The sequence below is a fragment of the Sinohyriopsis cumingii genome, unplaced genomic scaffold, assembly GCF_028554795.1.
Source record: "Sinohyriopsis cumingii isolate HCF-2022 unplaced genomic scaffold, ASM2855479v2 utg001176l, whole genome shotgun sequence".
NCBI classification, from domain to species: domain Eukaryota; kingdom Metazoa; phylum Mollusca; class Bivalvia; order Unionida; family Unionidae; genus Sinohyriopsis; species Sinohyriopsis cumingii.
The window spans coordinates 24530-47309 of record NW_028315968.1 but is presented as its reverse complement, the minus strand read 5'-3'; positions in this window follow the sequence as shown (position 1 = coordinate 47309).

Below are 22780 nucleotides of genomic sequence, written 5' to 3'. Positions count from 1 at the left end.
AAACTTCTATAGAATGTTTATATTAACATCATCATGTTTAACAGAATTGTTGGGGCCCCAAGTGGCTGAGTGGTCTAAAGCGTTCAGCGTTTCGGATCACTGCCATCTCACTTCTGTCTGCGTGGGTTTGAGTCCAAGGCTCGGCTAGTGTGGATACATGGGAAAGCCTGCCAGTAGCTTCTCATGGGTCAGTGGTTATTCCCTGGGTTTTACAGGGTTCTTCCTCCACCAGTTATACTGGCCGCCATGTATAGCCTATCATGTGCTGAAAAATGGCATTAAACCCTAGAAAAACATAACAGAATTGTTACGGGGGGGGGGGCAAATTTTTATTACATGATTCTTTCAATATTTCCATGACCTACTAGGGTAAGATTGAAACCAGTTGGTTCATAGTAAGGGGTCATATGAGTTATAACTTGTTCAAGCATGTAGAACTTAATTATGCAACAGTTTCAGACAAGATGTAATAAGAAAAAAAGCTCACTTGTCTGTCACTGTATCGGGGCCCCAAGTGGCCGAGTGGTCTAAAGTGCTCACTGTTCCAGATCACTGCCATCTCACTTCTGTCTGCGTGTGCTCGAGTCCAAGGCTCGGCTAGCATGAGTACGTGGGAAAGCCTACAAGTAGCTTCTCGTGTGTCGGTGGTTCTTCCCTGGGTTTTTCAGAGTTCTTCCTCCACCAGTTATACTGGCCGCCATGTATAGCCTATCTTGTACTGAAAAATGACATTAAACCCTAGAACAACAACAACTGTCACTGTATCAGATTCAAATGTCTTACAGTCAGCGAGTTCAAAATAAGGAGCAACTATTATTTTCTGGACAGCCAAATTCAGACTTGGGGAAAGAGATATCTGGCTCTCATTTTCAGTACTGCCTTCACCTTTGAAGATAACAGTTCCAGCAATATTTCACCAAAAATGATATTTCTTGTATCGTGCTTGCCAAATTGCAATTGTCCATTTTTATGATAAGTACTGTATCATTTTTAACTCAGAAGTACTAAATTCAAACTCTGAATTTACTGTTGTTAGTCATAACCTGCTGAGTTGTCAGTAATTTGTTTCTTGATGTTTGTAGAGAAAAAATGTCATGAGTTTGCAGTGAATTCTCTGTTGCTTTATTTGCTTCTCACTAATACTGCATTATGGCTACTTCTACATACTGCTGTATATATTATAATTTAATTGATTAAATATAGTTTAAGTAATGCTCAATGCATCCTTATCTGGCCCCTTGTTGGTCCCTTCTTTCTCTACTATGGTTTCTCTGCACAGACATGATATCATTGCAGTCAGTATATGTTAATAAGCTAGTAACTAAATTTACATATGTTGTCATGTTGAACCAATCAGATGACTGAGTTGGAGCATGTGATCAAACATTGTGTCAGTTGGTTGGGCATTCATACAGCAACTGGGATGCCTGTAGAGATGTGTGCTTTTTAGTGTATATGATGCATTTAACTTACCAGTAACATTATTTGTAAAAAGGACCATTCACTACCCCTCCTTCCTTCTGCCTTGTCGTACATTTGGGATAACATGCCATTCAAACTCTGTTCAGGGGTGGGGTGGGGGACATTGTTAAGTTTTATGCATTCACAACTTTGCTTTTGAACCCCAACTTGTGTCAGTTCATGTACTTAAATGTACTCAACTATTATGCCCATATACTTCATACCCGCTTCCTATGGTGCATGTATGGAGTATCGACTGATGTATGTTATCATAGTAATCCTCAGGATCAGACTTATTGAGTTTCGGTTATCAATGTCCCTATATACCTCATATCAGCCCATTGCAGTTCCACATGTAGGTGTCGGACATTTTTCACAACCCTACAAACTCTGCCAAGTCTCTCTACCTGAGGTACTCATATACAAAAAACTCAGAGATAGGCTGGTGCTTTGTGGTGTGACAAGGTTTGCCCCCGTTTTGCCAAAGATTATTTTATATGTACAATAAAATGTATGTTGAACCTATGCATTGTGTGTTACTTAAACTCTTTTATAAGTCAAGTCCAACTGCAAACATCATAGACCCAGATCTGTCAATACATATGCAATGGCAAATTTGGGTCTGTGCAGTTTGGAGTTAGAATAAATAAATAAATAAGTAAATATATATATATATATATATATATATATATATATATATATATATATATATATATATATATATATATATATATATATATATATATATATATATATATATATATATATATGTATATATATATATATATATATATATTATATATATATATATATATATATATATATATATATATATATATATGCGTACACTTTTACTTTTTTCTCTATTGATATTTACGTGTTTTATAAGCACTTTTACATTTTGCTCATGTATGTAAGGTATAAACTCGTTAAAACTGTAAAAAAATTAAACAATTGTATCATATATTTGACAGTTTTTGGATTTCTGAGTTGACTCATCCATTTATGTACCAAATTCATGCATGTAGATTAGTTTTAATTTATTTTTATTAATCACATACTAATGATTTCTGATTCCATTTGAAATAGACTCAAAGATGTAATGAATTCAGTACCAGTTGCACTCATAGATATACAATCCCATCTTTTCCTGTACTAGACACTAATCTTGGTTTCTGACAATATTTAGTTTATGTCATCCGTGTTTATAACGTTTCACATAATTTCTAACCAATGCTCAGACTGTGATGCAGTCATTCATTACTAATACAGTGTACTCATTAAAAGTGATTTTTCATTTGCATGTACCTTGTTTGATTTTCCTAAATTTCACACATGAGTGAAAGTCACCTAAAATTACAGTATGGTTCTGCATCCATTAACATCAACTGAAGACATCCTTTATCAGCTTTCAGTCTTATAACATTTAAAATATTTTAAACAAGTTTTTTTTTATAATTTAAAAAATGCAGTTAGGTTAATAAATTAAAAAATTATTGATCATTGAATTTATTAATTATTTATTTTTCTTTCATTTTTTTAAAATATAAGTTATCAGGATTTTATATACTCCATTTCCTCACCAACTGACCAAGTTTTGGAAGGATTACTATAAACTATTTATCTGTTTGACTGTTGCACACACACACACACACACACACACACACACACACCGGATGGTGTTATTAAATTGCTTATTTTCTTGAAATATGACATTTTTATTCTTTTTAATAATTCGTGAACAAGTAAAACATCTTAGGATAAAAAATTAAAACATTACAAAGGCTATTGTTGGTAATATACTTTCCTTTTTCTAAAAATCATCACTTCTGTTTTTCACTTTGGCCACATATTATTCCAGCCTTTTATGTCATAAAACAAGCATTTTTTTAGGTGAGATTTGGAATTATTAGCTAAAAATGCTCTGTATGAAATATCAAAAAAATTAATAAGCTTATTAAAATTGTTATTTCTTGTTGAAACATCTTTTCATGCAGTTCTAAAATTCTAGTTATAAGTTCAGATCTATTCCATAAGTGATTTCCAAGCCGATGTGCTACGACTCTATGGACTTGAACTAAAGGACAGAAAATGCGAAAACCAACAAGTTTATTAAAATTCAATGTGTTGCCCTAGGATAAAAAATTTCAAGGGAACTTACAGTGTTGTGAATTACATCCAAAATAGTCCCAAAAGTGTTATCACAAGTCAAAAGTAGTGTTCTGAATCAACGCCAGTCGTGTTATGAATGAATTCTAGTGTTGAATGTGCTGATGTGCCAGTAACCTCGAATTTGCTAATGTGCCAACAGTCTTGATGCATCACAATGATAACATCAAATATGTTCTTGAATGAATTCACAATAATTCACAAAATCTTGATTTGGGGATCGGTAGATTATCATTAGATAAATGCGTTTATATTTTTTATATCTTTTTCATTACAAAGATTTCAGTACAGAATGACACAGTGTCAACGTATTTCCAAAGCAAGACCAAAACGATTAGCGCAAAGAATTGACAAGAAAATGTAGATCATACTAGCAGGGAAAGAAGCCCCCATCTAGTTTCTATATATCCGAAATATAATCTACCGTTGCAAATTCACTTAGGCCCAACGTTGAACATTTTCAAACAATACTTCAATCATACACAAAACATGTAAACTTGTGTAATTTCAACACTTTTCTTTTGTGTTTACTGTTTATGCCTGTTTGCAATTGCCTCTGACAAGAACCTAAAACCAAGTTTTTCACTGTACTTTGTCAGAGTTTTGCTTTTATCAATAAAACCCAGACATACAGCGATACCTTGCTGGTACAAATGCACTAAATAAGAGTTATATATATATATATATATATATATTATATATATATATATATATATATATATATATATATATATATATATATATGTAGATAGATAGATAGATAGATAGATATCCGTACAACAATATATCACGTTATTAAACTTTATAAAATGATCAGACCAACTGATGTCAGTTTGCTTAAATAAGACAGAGATTCATTGCACTTGACCACATAAAGATTATCATATTTCACAGCACAACCAGAGTCTGACAGTTTGTTGGAATCCAATTGACTATAATTTCTAAAAAGAGAAATATGTTGTGATGCAATTCTGTAGCTGCTCCTGTGTCACCTGCAGTTCAGTAGACATACTTTTTGGGTTTGGAATTTTGTAAAAAAAAAAAAATCTTCATAGTACAATTAATCAAAATATAATTAGGATAGACAAATTAAATTTAGTACATACTATTTGCATGTATATGACTGAATTAGATGTCAAGACTGTTACAGCCACTTTGCAAACAAATTCTACACAATTTTGTACTTTGTATTTGACACATTTTGTAAAATGATATCAATGTTATTAAGCAAAACTACTTGAGGTAAAAAATGAAATATGAAGTTTAGTTTTCAGGTTTCTGTGCATATGTTGAATTTCATGATACTTCAACATTAAAAAATGTATATTGAACTTTATTAACTCTTTTTGTATCTGCAGTGGGAAATGCATGTTTTATAAACACAAATTTTGAGGAAGAGATAAGATCCAAGGAAATAATTAATAATTATAATGGAAGCAATGAAGAAAAATGTAGTGCTAAGGAATAACAAACAAATATATTAAGATATCAAACTCAAGGAGCAATGATGAAAGCAGGGAAATTTTCAAATTATAAACAGCAGTAATTTATTAAAGGAGAATAAATAAAACAAGCTATATTAAAGCTAAACAAAGAAAAATCACCCAGGTCTGATTGTATAACCATAGACTTTTATATAAAATTATGTAATCGGCTTTCAACCATACTAGAATTTGTGTACAACATATGGGTACCTGCACATGGGGGCACTTCCTCCAACCCCAGATTTCACCTGTAAACATGGTATGGCCTACATCCATAAAATTCAATAGCTGACCACCAAGATTGGTGATAGATTATTTGCAATATTAGGGAGAAAAGGAGTTATGATTTTATTTCACCAGGAGAAGGCCATTGATAGAACTGAGAATGGCTTTATAGACAAAGTATTAAAAAGATATGGCTTTGGACCCTTTTCTGTCAGTGGATAAAAATTCTATATAAAGATATAAACTCAAAAGCAATAGTAAATGGAGCGAAAACTATAAGCTTTAGGATTGAACGATAATTGAGGCATGGTTGCCCCCCTATCTGTACTTCCTTGAGTGCTGTCTGTTAGAGGGCTAAATGCTAAAGTCAACATTAATAAAAAGACTGGGTATATAAATACCAAATTTGGCATATGAACTGAAAATGTTGCAAAATGCAGATGATTGAACTAACTTCATAAGAGATGGGTTTTCCTTTAACACTTATAAAATTTAGTTTGGAAACTTTAGTAAAGCCCCAGGGTCGAGAGCAAACAACAGGAAAACAGAAATTTTACTTATTGGTGACTGGAGCGGAAACCACCCAGGACTTCCTTCTGATTTATTGAAAACATTTCATTAAGAATAACATATGGGAAAGATTAGACTAAAACCAGCTATAAAGAATAGCTTGACAAGATTTGAAAACATGTTGAAATATGGAAATACGAACAAACCTAGTGAATCAAAGCTTATATATATATATATATATATATATATATATATATATATATATATATATATATATATATATATTCAAATATGGTTAATAAATAAGACTAGACTTTAAAAATGTAATGTTAAATAAATTAGATGTTGAATAGATTTTATATGTGGTTGGAACATACATTATCCTCATAAAAACCATCTGTATAAACTGAAAAGTTGGGGAGGGGGTACCACACCTACAGAACATCCCAACATCTAATGACCATAATAAAATAAGAAATATAACAAAACAATTATATATATATATATATATATATATATATATATATATATATATATATATATATATATATATATATATATATATATAGACACACACACACACACACACACAATGAGAAACATATCCTAGATTTATAGGAAAAATAATTTGTCTTAAAACCACCCATGAAACTGGGTGGAGTATGAGAAATAACTATTAAATGCAGAGATGACTCCCATAAATCAATAGAAAGACAATAAAAAATATACAGCATTATAAATAAGGAGAAAACAGATTGAATCAATACAAGGTGATAAAGAAAAGAAAGTCCAGAGATGCAGTAGACTAAAGTTTGGGAAATGTGGGCCAAAATAGAATCAACATCAAAACAAAGCAATATGTAGAAATACCTACATGATGTTTCATTCTCATGGAAACCGCATTTAATACACATAACAAATATAATGCAAGGTTACTCATGGTGGTAGAAAATATGTGTACACCAAAAGAGCACGTTATACTGAAATGTAAGATGTTAGAAATGGAAAGGAGAAATATTAAGAAAATAATACAGAATAAATTATGGGACATTTCAAGAAAAACAAATGCTGTACACTAATGGCATAATTAACTAACATAGATCTAATCAACTTAATTACAAGCACAATGTGGCAACAAACTACACAGATAAACGTACTAGAATGGTGTGGGACTTGTGTAAATGCAAAATTAGATCAAACAAGTTAGGCGCTAACATCGCGATTCGGTCTGCTGGTGGGAGAGATCGGCCCAATCAGGGTGGAGCAATAGCGGAAAGCCCTCTCACAAGGGTAGAGGCACCAAACTACGGGCCAATCTTGCCTGACCATGATTGGGAACCCCACCTCACCCAAGAACAGTGAGAGAAAGGCTCACTACAAACAAATAACTAATATAAAAGGCATGTTGGTATCACTAAAAAGAAATAAGAACTAAATACAAAAGGAGTACTGGCTTCACTACATACAAATAACTGATACAAAAGGCTTGGGGCCCGGAGTGGTCTAAAGCACTCACCATTACGGATCACTGCCATCTCACCTCTGCTTGGGTTCAAGTCTCGGGTTTGGCCAGTGTGGGTATGTGCAAAAGCTTGCCAGTAGCTTCTTGTGGGTCAGTGGTTCTTTCCGGTGTTTTCCAAGTTATTCCTCCACCATTTTTAAGCCGCTATATATAGCCTATCTTGTGCTGAAAAATGGTGTTAAACCCTACAACAACAACAAAGACAAAAAGCGCACTGGGTGAAACTAAAATAATTTAGCAATATTTTAGTGACTAAGGCAAAAAGAAAACATGCGAATACAGAGGTTGTGTCCCTAAACTAAGGAACAGGGACTGTGACACCAATACTGTCAGACTCGTACAAGGTATTATGGATCACATCTGAGTCCCTGAAAATGAGGGCACAATAAAAGCACAAGGGAACAATTAAACAAGACTTACAACAATGAGTACACCTAGAAAAACATGCACATCATGCAAGCATTAAAATCAAACGAGCTTCTTTTTTGTTTTCAGTTTGCTTTTTTGTTCATTTTTTTCGTTTCACTTTCTTTATCTATCATTCACTTAGAGAAACACATTGAATTAGAACCATGAAAAGCAAAGATGGAGGAAGTGAAAGGAAGCCTCTTTGATGGAGATGGATAGGTAAATCAACATCATTCATGGGTTGGTAGCCAAAAGGTGCCCACCCATCTCCTTCACAACCTAAATGGATCAACCACCAACTTATTTGTCTTCATTTTACCAGGTAGGATTTTTAATAATAAATGAGACGAAAAAGTTTGACCCATTTTAGCAGTTCAAACAAAAACACTGATATAGCAACAACACAACATTATAGCAAATACATATATAGCATACACTGGAGCTAAATAGATACTGGCAAGGATCACTAGCAGTAAATATGGCAAGGAATCCAGAGCCAAAAAGTGTAATACTTTAAGGATGGTTGTATAAGCCAGAAGGAGGACTGAATAGAGACCTGAGAAGGCGTTTGATGAGTAAGCCTTCATCAAAAAGAAAGAAATGAATCCTAATCAAAATTAAATAAAATTTTACCAAAATTATCATGCTTTTTTACACACAACATGCAATTGGGGGGGGGGCAACAAAAAAAAAAATTTAAAAAAAATTCAAACTTTGGAACGAAGGGGGTTGCTTCAAAGGTCTCCAGCTTAACATAGATGGGCAGCAGAGAGGGGTTCACAGAACAATTTTGTTTAATGGACTTGAAGTCTAAATGTAGTCAATTTGCTCATTGTCTTTGTCATTCTATTTACCCTTCCAGATCCACAGAAACACCATTATATCATCTCAGCCATTGATGCCAAATTTCATATTTCTGTTAGTAGCTATTCTGTTCAATGATATAAATTATGAAAAACAGTAATACAAATTATGACAAACAATCTGTGAGTTTATTTCTTGGCTTGTTCAAACACAGTTTGTGAGTTTATTTCTTGGTGGGCTGATTAAAACAACATGCGAGCCAACTCGGCCATGATGGGAGAAGATGTCATGCACCTTGGTGTAGTCCACCTACTTTGGTCCCCACCTGACACGCAGGTATCGCATGTGGCTTCAAGCAGCTGTATGCATGCAACAGTGGTAGCACCCCGGCAAAAAGCTTTGACAGGTGGGCCAGATTAGATGATAATAGCAGATGGGTCTCATAACATCAGTGAGTTAGGGACTTGCCTGCCCCAGTATGCAAATACAGTTCTGGCAGACTGGGCGGATGAGATCACCAGGAAGATCAAATGGTCAGAAAGGCAGTTCTGCAATGTTTTGTAGAGAGCGAAGGTTATGACAAGGCACAGAAGACATCATGACCATCCACTGCCATGATATTTCATTGTACCACCAGACCCATTCCTCTGAGGCCAAGAGAGTGGGACTGCCCCCGTGCAGTGACTTTCCTACATTAAAATCTTTTCATGCACAGGTTTTTTGTGCAATCTTTTTCTTTCTTTCTCTCTTCCTCAAGCCCTGCAGCGATAGTGGCGTGACAAAGCGATAGGTGGAGATGACCACTGGCAGTCGTAGTCACAATCCTGGACAAACGGTTGCTCATCTTCATACTTGGGACAGTGGATGCGTTCAGCAGCATCCAGGCAACTAGACAGCCTCTTTAGGATGGCACTGCCCACCCTCACATGAGGGACAGGGCTAGAAAGCGTGCCTCAAACACTGCCAGCCCTACAGCATCTGGTCATCATACTCCAGTTGTAGGATTTCAACGCCAGAGTTTGGTAAGCAACTGGAATGGAGTTCTTGGCCCACACAGTGTGGGGAAGCTAAACAGCAATGATATGCTTCTTGTAAGTAAATGTGCAGAGCGCAAATGTGCTAACACATGCTTTACATCACAAACACTTATTCTGGCAAGCTGAAAAGTACAAAACATCCTGGATGCATCCACCATCCAAACAATGGCATTTGATTGTGATATTGATAGACAGAGAGACCTATGGGATGTCAGAATCACGTGAATTATGTGAGGTGCTGGATGCTGGACCCTCTACAGACTAGTCAGATCAGTTCATAACGTAAGCATTATTCCCACTCAGTGCAAGAGATTGTTGTTGAAGCAAATTCTAACGCATAGTCTTCTCAAATAAAAAAATCAATTTAACAAAAACAGTTGGTTTCAGAAAAAACTAGTTGAGTATAAAATAATATTACTAAAACTGAAGCAATATCAAATCAAATGCAGAAAATGACAGCATATTTTCTATTACGTTATTAATAATTAAATATATCAAAATTGTCTTATTTATTACAGCGTTGAATATATCCCATGAATACTTTTATGTTAAATTGTATATGTGTCTGGCGGCTGCCACATTGATATAGCAAGAGCCAAATTGGGTATAATTGTCAATAGAGAGCTTTTTCTAATGAAGTTCAAAGTTTGGTATAAATTACCTTTGTTTTCAAGATACCCAACCTCTGAAAGGTTATTGACCACATTTTCTTAGAGATTTCAATAGCTATCATGTGTATGCAAAACATTGTGTAGTTTGTCACTGCTTTTCGTCGTTGATTTAGAACCAAACAAGATTCCTTTTTTCAAAAATACTAGAGACATTTATTTCATAAAAAAACTATCTACATTGAGACTACTTTTTAAATGTTCTATTAGTCAAATATTGAAGCCATGAATTCATTGCAAATAATAATGAAACTTCTCGTTTATGAATTTTAAGTTCACTACTTACTCTGGAACTCACTCTCCATAATTAACTGTATTTTGAAATAAAGCGTTTTATTCACCAAGTAATTATTTTACTTCTTTGCTATCTTTGATCACATTTATGAACGGGTTGGCTACTTTGAGATAGTTTAATAAACTTATTTGCGTAATAATATTTATAAAAGTTGTTCAATTAAAACAAGTTGACATAAGATGATCACTGCAAGCTCTTACACAGGTAGGATTTGCATTGCTTTTCACTTTTCTTTTATTCCAGTCATTTTAATTAATTTGATACAAAAGACATAGCAGGTCTGCTTTGTGTTGAGTGTAACAATAGAACAAACACTTCTGCAAGTTGGAGATGAAAATATGATTGGCATCTTAATTAGTTTGTTTTCCTTCAGTACACATTTATTTGATTAACCTAACTTGAAACAAATTGGCCTGCCCTCTTAGTGTAAAATTTACCTATGCAAATTAGCCTAATGAGATTTCAAACAGCAGTACTCAAGGAACTGAACAGTGACTTATTCTCAGTCTGTTAGGTAATATATGAATTGATGATTGTTCATCACTGACTCCCTTATATTTTAGTTTACTCTATAACAATCTTCTATATAAACTGCCAGGAGAATGGTTTTGCAAAAATACTAAGATGATTAATGGCATATATTGTGGTGTTTAAAGGACGTTGTCTCAATCTCTCATTAGTTTTTGTTGTGAAGCATACTGAAACTCGTGTTTCTTCAAACAACCTTTTCAGCGGGTTTATAACTACCATGAATTTCATGTGACACATTGTGTTACGGCAAGAACGAATCTGTGCTAAATATTAATAAGGAAGTGATTTTAGGCTTTTAGTGGTTATTTGCATATTTTTCTGGGGAAGCTCTTCTCTAATTGCATTCATGGATATTTCAATGTGTTGTACTTGTTCTCTTCTGTTTTAGAATGAATTACATTTATCTGTGCATTACATTATTTTTATGTAATTTTTACAATAATTCACATAGACATACTAAATATTTTGACAGATTTATGTGCAAACATCAGGATAATCATATCTACTTTAGAATTACAAAGACTAAACATGTCTTGGGAAATTTCTGTCTCTAATTTACCATCAGAAATTTTAGCAGAAAAGAAATGATCTTTAGTATGTGCTAGTTATGTAGAAAATTATTTCACTCCTTGTAATTTTTTAAAAGATATTTCAGTTTACGATGATTATTATATACACAACGTAAAATAATGACAATGTCAAATACAATTTCTGTTTTCTTAAATCATGCCAAAAACTTCTATAGAATGTTTATATTAACATCATCATGTTTAACAGAATTGTTGGGGCCCCAAGTGGCTGAGTGGTCTAAAGCGTTCAGCGTTTCGGATCACTGCCATCTCACTTCTGTCTGCGTGGGTTTGAGTCCAAGGCTCGGCTAGTGTGGATACATGGGAAAGCCTGCCAGTAGCTTCTCATGGGTCAGTGGTTATTCCCTGGGTTTTACAGGGTTCTTCCTCCACCAGTTATACTGGCCGCCATGTATAGCCTATCATGTGCTGAAAAATGGCATTAAACCCTAGAAAAACATAACAGAATTGTTACGGGGGGGGGGCAAATTTTTATTACATGATTCTTTCAATATTTCCATGACCTACTAGGGTAAGATTGAAACCAGTTGGTTCATAGTAAGGGGTCATATGAGTTATAACTTGTTCAAGCATGTAGAACTTAATTATGCAACAGTTTCAGACAAGATGTAATAAGAAAAAAAGCTCACTTGTCTGTCACTGTATCGGGGCCCCAAGTGGCCGAGTGGTCTAAAGTGCTCACTATTCCAGATCACTGCCATCTCACTTCTGTCTGCGTGTGCTCGAGTCCAAGGCTCGGCTAGCATGAGTACGTGGGAAAGCCTACAAGTAGCTTCTCGTGTGTCGGTGGTTCTTCCCTGGGTTTTTCAGAGTTCTTCCTCCACCAGTTATACTGGCCGCCATGTATAGCCTATCTTGTACTGAAAAATGACATTAAACCCTAGAACAACAACAACTGTCACTGTATCAGATTCAAATGTCTTACAGTCAGCGAGTTCAAAATAAGGAGCAACTATTATTTTCTGGACAGCCAAATTCAGACTTGGGGAAAGAGATATCTGGCTCTCATTTTCAGTACTGCCTTCACCTTTGAAGATAACAGTTCCAGCAATATTTCACCAAAAATGATATTTCTTGTATCGTGTTTGCCAAATTGCAATTGTCCATTTTTATGATAAGTACTGTATCATTTTTAACTCAGAAGTACTAAATTCAAACTCTGAATTTACTGATGTTAGTCATAACCTGCTGAGTTGTCAGTAATTTGTTTCTTGATGTTTGTAGAGAAAAAATGTCATGAGTTTGCAGTGAATTCTCTGTTGTTTTATTTGCTTCTCACTAATACTGCATTATGGCTACTTCTACATACTGCTGTATATATTATAATTTAATTGATTAAATATAGTTTAAGTAATGCTCAATGCATCCTTATCTGGCCCCTTGTTGGTCCCTTCTTTCTCTACTATGGTTTCTCTGCACAGACATGATATCATTGCAGTCAGTATATGTTAATAAGCTAGTAACTAAATTTACATATGTTGTTATGTTGAACCAATCAGATGACTGAGTTGGAGCATGTGATCAAACATTGTGTCAGTTGGTTGGGCATTCATACAGCAACTGGGATGCCTGTAGAGATGTGTGCTTTTTAGTGTATATGCTGCATTTAACTTACCAGTAACATTATTTGTAAAAAGGACCATTCACTACCCCTCCTTCCTTCTGCCTTGTCGTACATTTGGGATAACATGCCATTCAAACTCTGTTCAGGGGTGGGGTGGGGGACATTGTTAAGTTTTATGCATTCACAACTTTGCTTTTGAACCCCAACTTGTGTCAGTTCATGTACTTAAATGTACTCAACTATTATGCCCATATACTTCATACCCGCTTCCTATGGTGCATGTATGGAGTATCGACTGATGTATGTTATCATAGTAATCCTCAGGATCAGACTTATTGAGTTTCGGTTATCAATGTCCCTATATACCTCATATCAGCCCATTGCAGTTCCACATGTAGGTGTCGGACATTTTTCACAACCCTACAAACTCTGCCAAGTCTCTCTACCTGAGGTACTCATATACAAAAAACTCAGAGATAGGCTGGTGCTTTGTGGTGTGACAAGGTTTGCCCCCGTTTTGCCAAAGATTATTTTATATGTACAATAAAATGTATGTTGAACCTATGCATTGTGTGTTACTTAAACTCTTTTATAAGTCAAGTCCAACTGCAAACATCATAGACCCAGATCTGTCAATACATATGCAATGGCAAATTTGGGTCTGTGCAGTTTGGAGTTAGAATAAATAAATAAATAAGTAAATATATATATATATATATATATATATATATATATATATATATATATATATATATATATACATATATATGCGTACACTTTTACTTTTTTCTCTATTGATATTTACGTGTTTTATAAGCACTTTTACATTTTGCTCATGTATGTAAGGTATAAACTCGTTAAAACTGTAAAAAAATTAAACAATTGTATCATATATTTGACAGTTTTTGGATTTCTGAGTTGACTCATCCATTTATGTACCAAATTCATGCATGTAGATTAGTTTTAATTTATTTTTATTAATCACATACTAATGATTTCTGATTCCATTTGAAATAGACTCAAAGATGTAATGAATTCAGTACCAGTTGCACTCATAGATGTACAATCCCATCTTTTCCTGTACTAGACACTAATCTTGGTTTCTGACCATATTTAGTTTATGTCATCCGTGTTTATAACGTTTCACATAATTTCTAACCAATGCTCAGACTGTGATGCAGTCATTCATTACTAATACAGTGTACTCATTAAAAGTGATTTTTCATTTGCATGTACCTTGTTTGATTTTCCTAAATTTCACACATGAGTGAAAGTCACCTAAAATTACAGTATGGTTCTGCATCCATTAACATCAACTGAAGACATCCTTTATCAGCTTTCAGTCTTATAACATTTAAAATATTTTAAACAAGTTTTTTTTTTTTATAATTTAAAAAATGCAGTTAGGTTAATAAATTAAAAAATTATTGATCATTGAATTTATTAATTATTTATTTTTCTTTCATTTTTTTAAAATATAAGTTATCAGGATTTTATATACTCCATTTCCTCACCAACTGACCAAGTTTTGGAAGGATTACTATAAACTATTTATCTGTTTGACTGTTGCACACACACACACACACACACACACCGGATGGTGTTATTAAATTGCTTATTTTCTTGAAATATGACATTTTTATTCTTTTTAATAATTCGTGAACAAGTAAAACATCTTAGGATAAAAAATTAAAACATTACAAAGGCTATTGTTGGTAATATACTTTCCTTTTTCTAAAAATCATCAATTCTGTTTTTCACTTTGGCCACATATTATTCCAGCCTTTTATGTCATAAAACAAGCATTTCTTTTAGGTGAGATTTGGAATTATTAGCTAAAAATGCTCTGTATGAAATATCAAAAAAATTAATAAGCTTATTAAAATTGTTATTTCTTGTTGAAACATCTTTTCATGCAGTTCTAAAATTCTAGTTATAAGTTCAGATCTATTCCATAAGTGATTTCCAAGCCGATGTGCTACGACTCTATGGACTTGAACTAAAGGACAGAAAATGCGAAAACCAACAAGTTTATTAAAATTCAATGTGTTGCCCTAGGATAAAAAATTTCAAGGGAACTTACAGTGTTGTGAATTACATCCAAAATAGTCCCAAAAGTGTTATCACAAGTCAAAAGTAGTGTTCTGAATCAACGCCAGTCGTGTTATGAATGAATTCTAGTGTTGAATGTGCTGATGTGCCAGTAACCTCGAATTTGCTAATGTGCCAACAGTCTTGATGCATCACAATGATAACATCAAATATGTTCTTGAATGAATTCACAATAATTCACAAAATCTTGATTTGGGGATCGGTAGATTATCATTAGATAAATGCGTTTATATTTTTTATATCTTTTTCATTACAAAGATTTCAGTACAGAATGACACAGTGTCAACGTATTTCCAAAGCAAGACCAAAACGATTAGCGCAAAGAATTGACAAGAAAATGTAGATCATACTAGCAGGGAAAGAAGTCCCCATCTAGTTTCTATATATCCGAAATATAATCTACCGTTGCAAATTCACTTAGGCCCAACGTTGAACATTTTCAAACAATACTTCAATCATACACAAAACATGTAAACTTGTGTAATTTCAACACTTTCTTTTGTGTTTACTGTTTATGCCTGTTTGCAATTGCCTCTGACAAGAACCTAAAACCAAGTTTTTCACTGTACTTTGTCAGAGTTTTGCTTTTATCAATAAAACCCAGACATACAGCGATACCTTGCTGGTACAAATGCACTAAATAAGAGTTATATATATATATATATATATATATATATATATATATATATATATATATATATATATATATATATATATATATATATATATATATATATATATATATATATATATATATATGTAGATAGATAGATAGATAGATAGATATCCGTACAACAATATATCACGTTATTAAACTTTATAAAATGATCAGACCAACTGATGTCAGTTTGCTTAAATAAGACAGAGATTCATTGCACTTGACCACATAAAGATTATCATATTTCACAGCACAACCAGAGTCTGACAGTTTGTTGGAATCCAATTGACTATAATTTCTAAAAAGAGAAATATGTTGTGATGCAATTCTGTAGCTGCTCCTGTGTCACCCTGCAGTTCAGTAGACATACTTTTTGGGTTTGGAATTTTGTAAAAAAAAAAAAATCTTCATAGTACAATTAATCAAATATAATTAGGGTAGACAAATTAAATTTAGTACATACTATTTGCATGTATATGACTGAATTAGATGTCAAGACTGTTACAGCCACTTTGCAAACAAATTCTACACAATTTTGTACTTTGTATTTGACACATTTTGTAAAATGATATCAATGTTATTAAGCAAAACTACTTGAGGTAAAAAATGAAATATGAAGTTTAGTTTTCAGGTTTCTGTGCATATGTTGAATTTCATGATACTTCAACATTAAAAAATGTATATTGAACTTTATTAACTCTTTTTGTATCTGCAGTGGGAAATGCATGTTTTATAAACACAAATTTTGAGGAAGAGATAAGATCCAAGGAAATAATTAATAATTATAATGGAAGCAATGAAGAAAAATGTAGTGCTAAGGAATAACAAACAAATATATTAAGATATCAAACTCAACTAACGAGAAAACAGATTGAATCAATACAAGGTGATAAAGAAAAGAAAGTCCAGAGATGCAGTAGACTAAAGTTTGGGAAATGTGGGCCAAAATAGAATCAACATCAAAACAAAGCAATATGTAGAAATACCTACATGTTGTTTCATTCTCATGGAAACAGCATTTAATGCACATAACAAAAATAATGCAAGGTTACTCATGGTGTAGAAAATATGTGTACACCAAAAGAGCACGTTATACTGAAATGTAAGATGTTAGAAATGGAAAGGAGAAATATTAAGAAAATAATACAGAATAAATATGGGACATTTCAAGAAAAACAAATGCTGTACACTAATGGCATAATTAACTAACATAGATCTAATCAACTTAATTACAAGCACAATGTGGCAACAAACTACACAGATAAACGTACTAGAATGGTGTGGGACTTGTGTAAATGCAAAATTAGATCAAACAAGTTAGGCGCTAACATCGTGATTCGGTCTGCTGGTGGGAGAGATCGGCCCAATCAGGGTGGAGCAATAGCGGAAAGCCCTCTCACAAGGGTAGAGGCACCAAACTACGGGCCAATCTTGCCTGACCATGATTGGGAACCCCACCTCACCCAAGAACAGTGAGAGAAAGGCTCACTACAAACAAATAACTAATATAAAAGGCATGTTGGTATCACTAAAAAGAAATAAGAACTAAATACAAAAGGAGTACTGGCTTCACTACATACAAATAACTGATACAAAAGGCTTGGGGCCCGGAGTGGTCTAAAGCACTCACCATTACGGATCACTGCCATCTCACCTCTGCTTGGGTTCAAGTCTCGGGTTTGGCCAGTGTGGGTATGTGCAAAAGCTTGCCAGTAGCTTCTTGTGGGTCAGTGGTTCTTTCCGGTGTTTTCCCGGGTTATTCCTCCACCATTTTTACTGGCCGCTATATATAGCCTATCTTGTGCTGAAAAATGGTGTTAAACCCTACAACAACAACAAAGACAAAAAGCGCACTGGGTGAAACTAAAATAATTTAGCAATTTTTTAGTGACTAAGGCAAAAAGAAAACATGCGAATACAGAGGTTGTGTCCCTAAACTAAGGAACAGGGACTGTGACACCAATACTGTCAGACTCGTACAAGGTATTATGGATCACATCTGAGTCCCTGAAAATGAGGGCACAATGAAAGCACAAGGGAACAATTAAACAAGACTTACAACAATGAGTACACCTAGAAAAACATGCACATCATGCAAGCATTAAAATCAAACGAGCTTCTTTTTTGTTTTCAGTTTGCTTTTTTGTTCATTTTTTTCGTTTCACTTTCTTTATCTATCATTCACTTAGAGAAACACATTGAATTAGAACCATGAAAAGCAAAGATGGAGGAAGTGAAAGGAAGCCTCTTTGATGGAGATGGATAGGTAAATCAACATCATTCATGGGTTGGTAGACAAAAGGTGCCCACCCATCTCCTTCACAACTTAAATGGATCAACCACCAACTTATTTGTCTTCATTTTACCAGGTAGGATTTTTAATAATAAATGAGACGAAAAAGTTTGACCCATTTTAGCAGTTCAAACAAAAACACTGATATAGCAACAACACAACATTATAGCAAATACATATATAGCATACACTGGAGCTAAATAGATACTGGCAAGGATCACTAGCAGTAAATATGGCAAGGAATCCAGAGCCAAAAAGTGTAATACTTTAAGGATGGTTGTATAAGCCAGGAGGAGGATTGAATAGAGACCTGAGAAGGCGTTTGATGAGTAAGCCTTCGTCAAAAAGAAAGAAATGAATCCTAATCAAAATTAAATAAAATTTTACCAAAATTATCATGCTTTTTTACACACAACATGCAATTGGGGGGGGGGGGGGGCAACAAACAAATAAAAAAAAAAAATTCAAACTTTGGAACGAAAGGGGTTGCTTCAAAGGTCTCCAGCTTAACATAGATGGGCAGCAGAGAGGGGTTCACAGAACAATTTTGTTTAATGGACTTGAAGTCTAAATGTAGTCAATTTGCTCATTGTCTTTGTCATTCTATTTACCCTTCCAGATCCACAGAAACACCATTATATCATCTCAGCCATTGATGCCAAATTTCATATTTCTGTTAGTAGCTATTCTGTTCAATGATATAAATTATGAAAAACAGTAATACAAATTATGACAAACAATCTGTGAGTTTATTTCTTGGCTTGTTCAAACACAGTTTGTGAGTTTATTTCTTGGTGGGCTGATTAAAACAACATGCGAGCCAACTCGGCCATGATGGGAGAAGATGTCATGCACCTTGGTGTAGTCCACCTACTTTGGTCCCCACCTGACACGCAGGTATCGCATGTGGCTTCAAGCAGCTGTATGCATGCAACAGTGGTAGCACCCCGGCAAAAAGCTTTGACAGGTGGGCCAGATTAGATGATAATAGCAGATGGGTCTCATAACATCAGTGAGTTAGGGACTTGCCTGCCCCAGTATGCAAATACAGTTCTGGCAGACTGGGCGGATGAGATCACCAGGAAGATCAAATGGTCAGAAAGGCAGTTCTGCAATGTTTTGTAGAGAGCGAAGGTTATGACAAGGCACAGAAGACATCATGACCATCCACTGCCATGATATTTCATTGTACCACCAGACCCATTCCTCTGAGGCCAAGAGAGTGGGACTGCCCCCGTGCAGTGACTTTCCTACATTAAAATCTTTTCATGCACAGGTTTTTTGTGCAATCTTTTTCTTTCTTTCTCTCTTCCTCAAGCCCTGCAGCGATAGTGGCGTGACAAAGCGATAGGTGGAGATGACCACTGGCAGTCGTAGTCACAATCCTGGACAAACGGTTGCTCATCTTCATACTTGGGACAGTGGATGCGTTCAGCAGCATCCAGGCAACTAGACAGCCTCTTTAGGATGGCACTGCCCACCCTCACATGAGGGACAGGGCTAGAAAGCGTGCCTCAAACACTGCCAGCCCTACAGCATCTGGTCATCATACTCCAGTTGTAGGATTTCAACGCCAGAGTTTGGTAAGCAACTGGAATGGAGTTCTTGGCCCACACAGTGTGGGGAAGCTAAACAGCAATGATATGCTTCTTGTAAGTAAATGTGCAGAGCGCAAATGTGCTAACACATGCTTTGCATCACAAACACTTATTCTGGCAAGCTGAAAAGTACAAAACATCCTGGATGCATCCACCATCCAAACAATGGCATTTGATTGTGATATTGATAGACAGAGAGACCTATGGGATGTCAGAATCACGTGAATTATGTGAGGTGCTGGATGCTGGACCCTCTACAGACTAGTCAGATCAGTTCATAACGTAAGCATTATTCCCACTCAGTGCAAGAGATTGTTGTTGAAGCAAATTCTAACGCATAGTCTTCTCAAATAAAAAAATCAATTTAACAAAAACAGTTGGTTTCAGAAAAAACTAGTTGAGTATAAAATAATATTACTAAAACTGAAGCAATATCAAATCAAATGCAGAAAATGACAGCATATTTTCTATTACGTTATTAATAATTAAATATATCAAAATTGTCTTATTTATTACAGCGTTGAATATATCCCATGAATACTTTTATGTTAAATTGTATATGTGTCTGGCGGCTGCCACATTGATATAGCAAGAGCCAAATTGGGTATAATTGTCAATAGAGAGCTTTTTCTAATGAAGTTCAAAGTTTGGTATAAATTACCTTTGTTTTCAAGATACCCAACCTCTGAAAGGTTATTGACCACATTTTCTTAGAGATTTCAATAGCTATCATGTGTATGCAAAACATTGTGTAGTTTGTCACTGCTTTTCGTCGTTGATTTAGAACCAAACAAGATTCCTTTTTTCAAAAATACTAGAGACATTTATTTCATAAAAAAACTATCTACATTGAGACTACTTTTTAAATGTTCTATTAGTCAAATATTGAAGCCATGAATTCATTGCAAATAATAATGAAACTTCTCGTTTATGAATTTTAAGTTCACTACTTACTCTGGAACTCACTCTCCATAATTAACTGTATTTTGAAATAAAGCGTTTTATTCACCAAGTAATTATTTTACTTCTTTGCTATCTTTGATCACATTTATGAACGGGTTGGCTACTTTGAGATAGTTTAATAAACTTATTTGCGTAATAATATTTATAAAAGTTGTTCAATTAAAACAAGTTGACATAAGATGATCACTGCAAGCTCTTACACAGGTAGGATTTGCATTGCTTTTCACTTTTCTTTTATTCCAGTCATTTTAATTAATTTGATACAAAAGACATAGCAGGTCTGCTTTGTGTTGAGTGTAACAATAGAACAAACACTTCTGCAAGTTGGAGATGAAAATATGATTGGCATCTTAATTAGTTTGTTTTCCTTCAGTACACATTTATTTGATTAACCTAACTTGAAACAAATTGGCCTGCCCTCTTAGTGTAAAATTTACCTATGCAAATTAGCCTAATGAGATTTCAAACAGCAGTACTCAAGGAACTGAACAGTGACTTATTCTCAGTCTGTTAGGTAATATATGAATTGATGATTGTTCATCACTGACTCCCTTATATTTTAGTTTACTCTATAACAATCTTCTATATAAACTGCCAGGAGAATGGTTTTGCAAAAATACTAAGATGATTAATGGCATATATTGTGGTGTTTAAAGGACGTTGTCTCAATCTCTCATTAGTTTTTGTTGTGAAGCATACTGAAACTCGTGTTTCTTCAAACAACCTTTTCAGCGGGTTTATAACTACCATGAATTTCATGTGACACATTGTGTTACGGCAAGAACGAATCTGTGCTAAATATTAATAAGGAAGTGATTTTAGGCTTTTAGTGGTTATTTGCATATTTTTCTGGGGAAGCTCTTCTCTAATTGCATTCATGGATATTTCAATGTGTTGTACTTGTTCTCTTCTGTTTTAGAATGAATTACATTTATCTGTGCATTACATTATTTTTATGTAATTTTTACAATAATTCACATAGACATACTAAATATTTTGACAGATTTATGTGCAAACATCAGGATAATCATATCTACTTTAGAATTACAAAGACTAAACATGTCTTGGGAAATTTCTGTCTCTAATTTACCATCAGAAATTTTAGCAGAAAAGAAATGATCTTTAGTATGTGCTAGTTATGTAGAAAATTATTTCACTCCTTGTAATTTTTTAAAAGATATTTCAGTTTACGATGATTATTATATACACAACGTAAAATAATGACAATGTCAAATACAATTTCTGTTTTCTTAAATCATGCCAAAAACTTCTATAGAATGTTTATATTAACATCATCATGTTTAACAGAATTGTTGGGGCCCCAAGTGGCTGAGTGGTCTAAAGCGTTCAGCGTTTCGGATCACTGCCATCTCACTTCTGTCTGCGTGGGTTTGAGTCCAAGGCTCGGCTAGTGTGGATACATGGGAAAGCCTGCCAGTAGCTTCTCATGGGTCAGTGGTTATTCCCTGGGTTTTACAGGGTTCTTCCTCCACCAGTTATACTGGCCGCCATGTATAGCCTATCATGTGCTGAAAAATGGCATTAAACCCTAGAAAAACATAACAGAATTGTTACGGGGGGGGGGGGGCAAATTTTTATTACATGATTCTTTCAATATTTCCATGACCTACTAGGGTAAGATTGAAACCAGTTGGTTCATAGTAAGGGGTCATATGAGTTATAACTTGTTCAAGCATGTAGAACTTAATTATGCAACAGTTTCAGACAAGATGTAATAAGAAAAAAAGCTCACTTGTCTGTCACTGTATCGGGGCCCCAAGTGGCCGAGTGGTCTAAAGTGCTCACTATTCCAGATCACTGCCATCTCACTTCTGTCTGCGTGTGCTCGAGTCCAAGGCTCGGCTAGCATGAGTACGTGGGAAAGCCT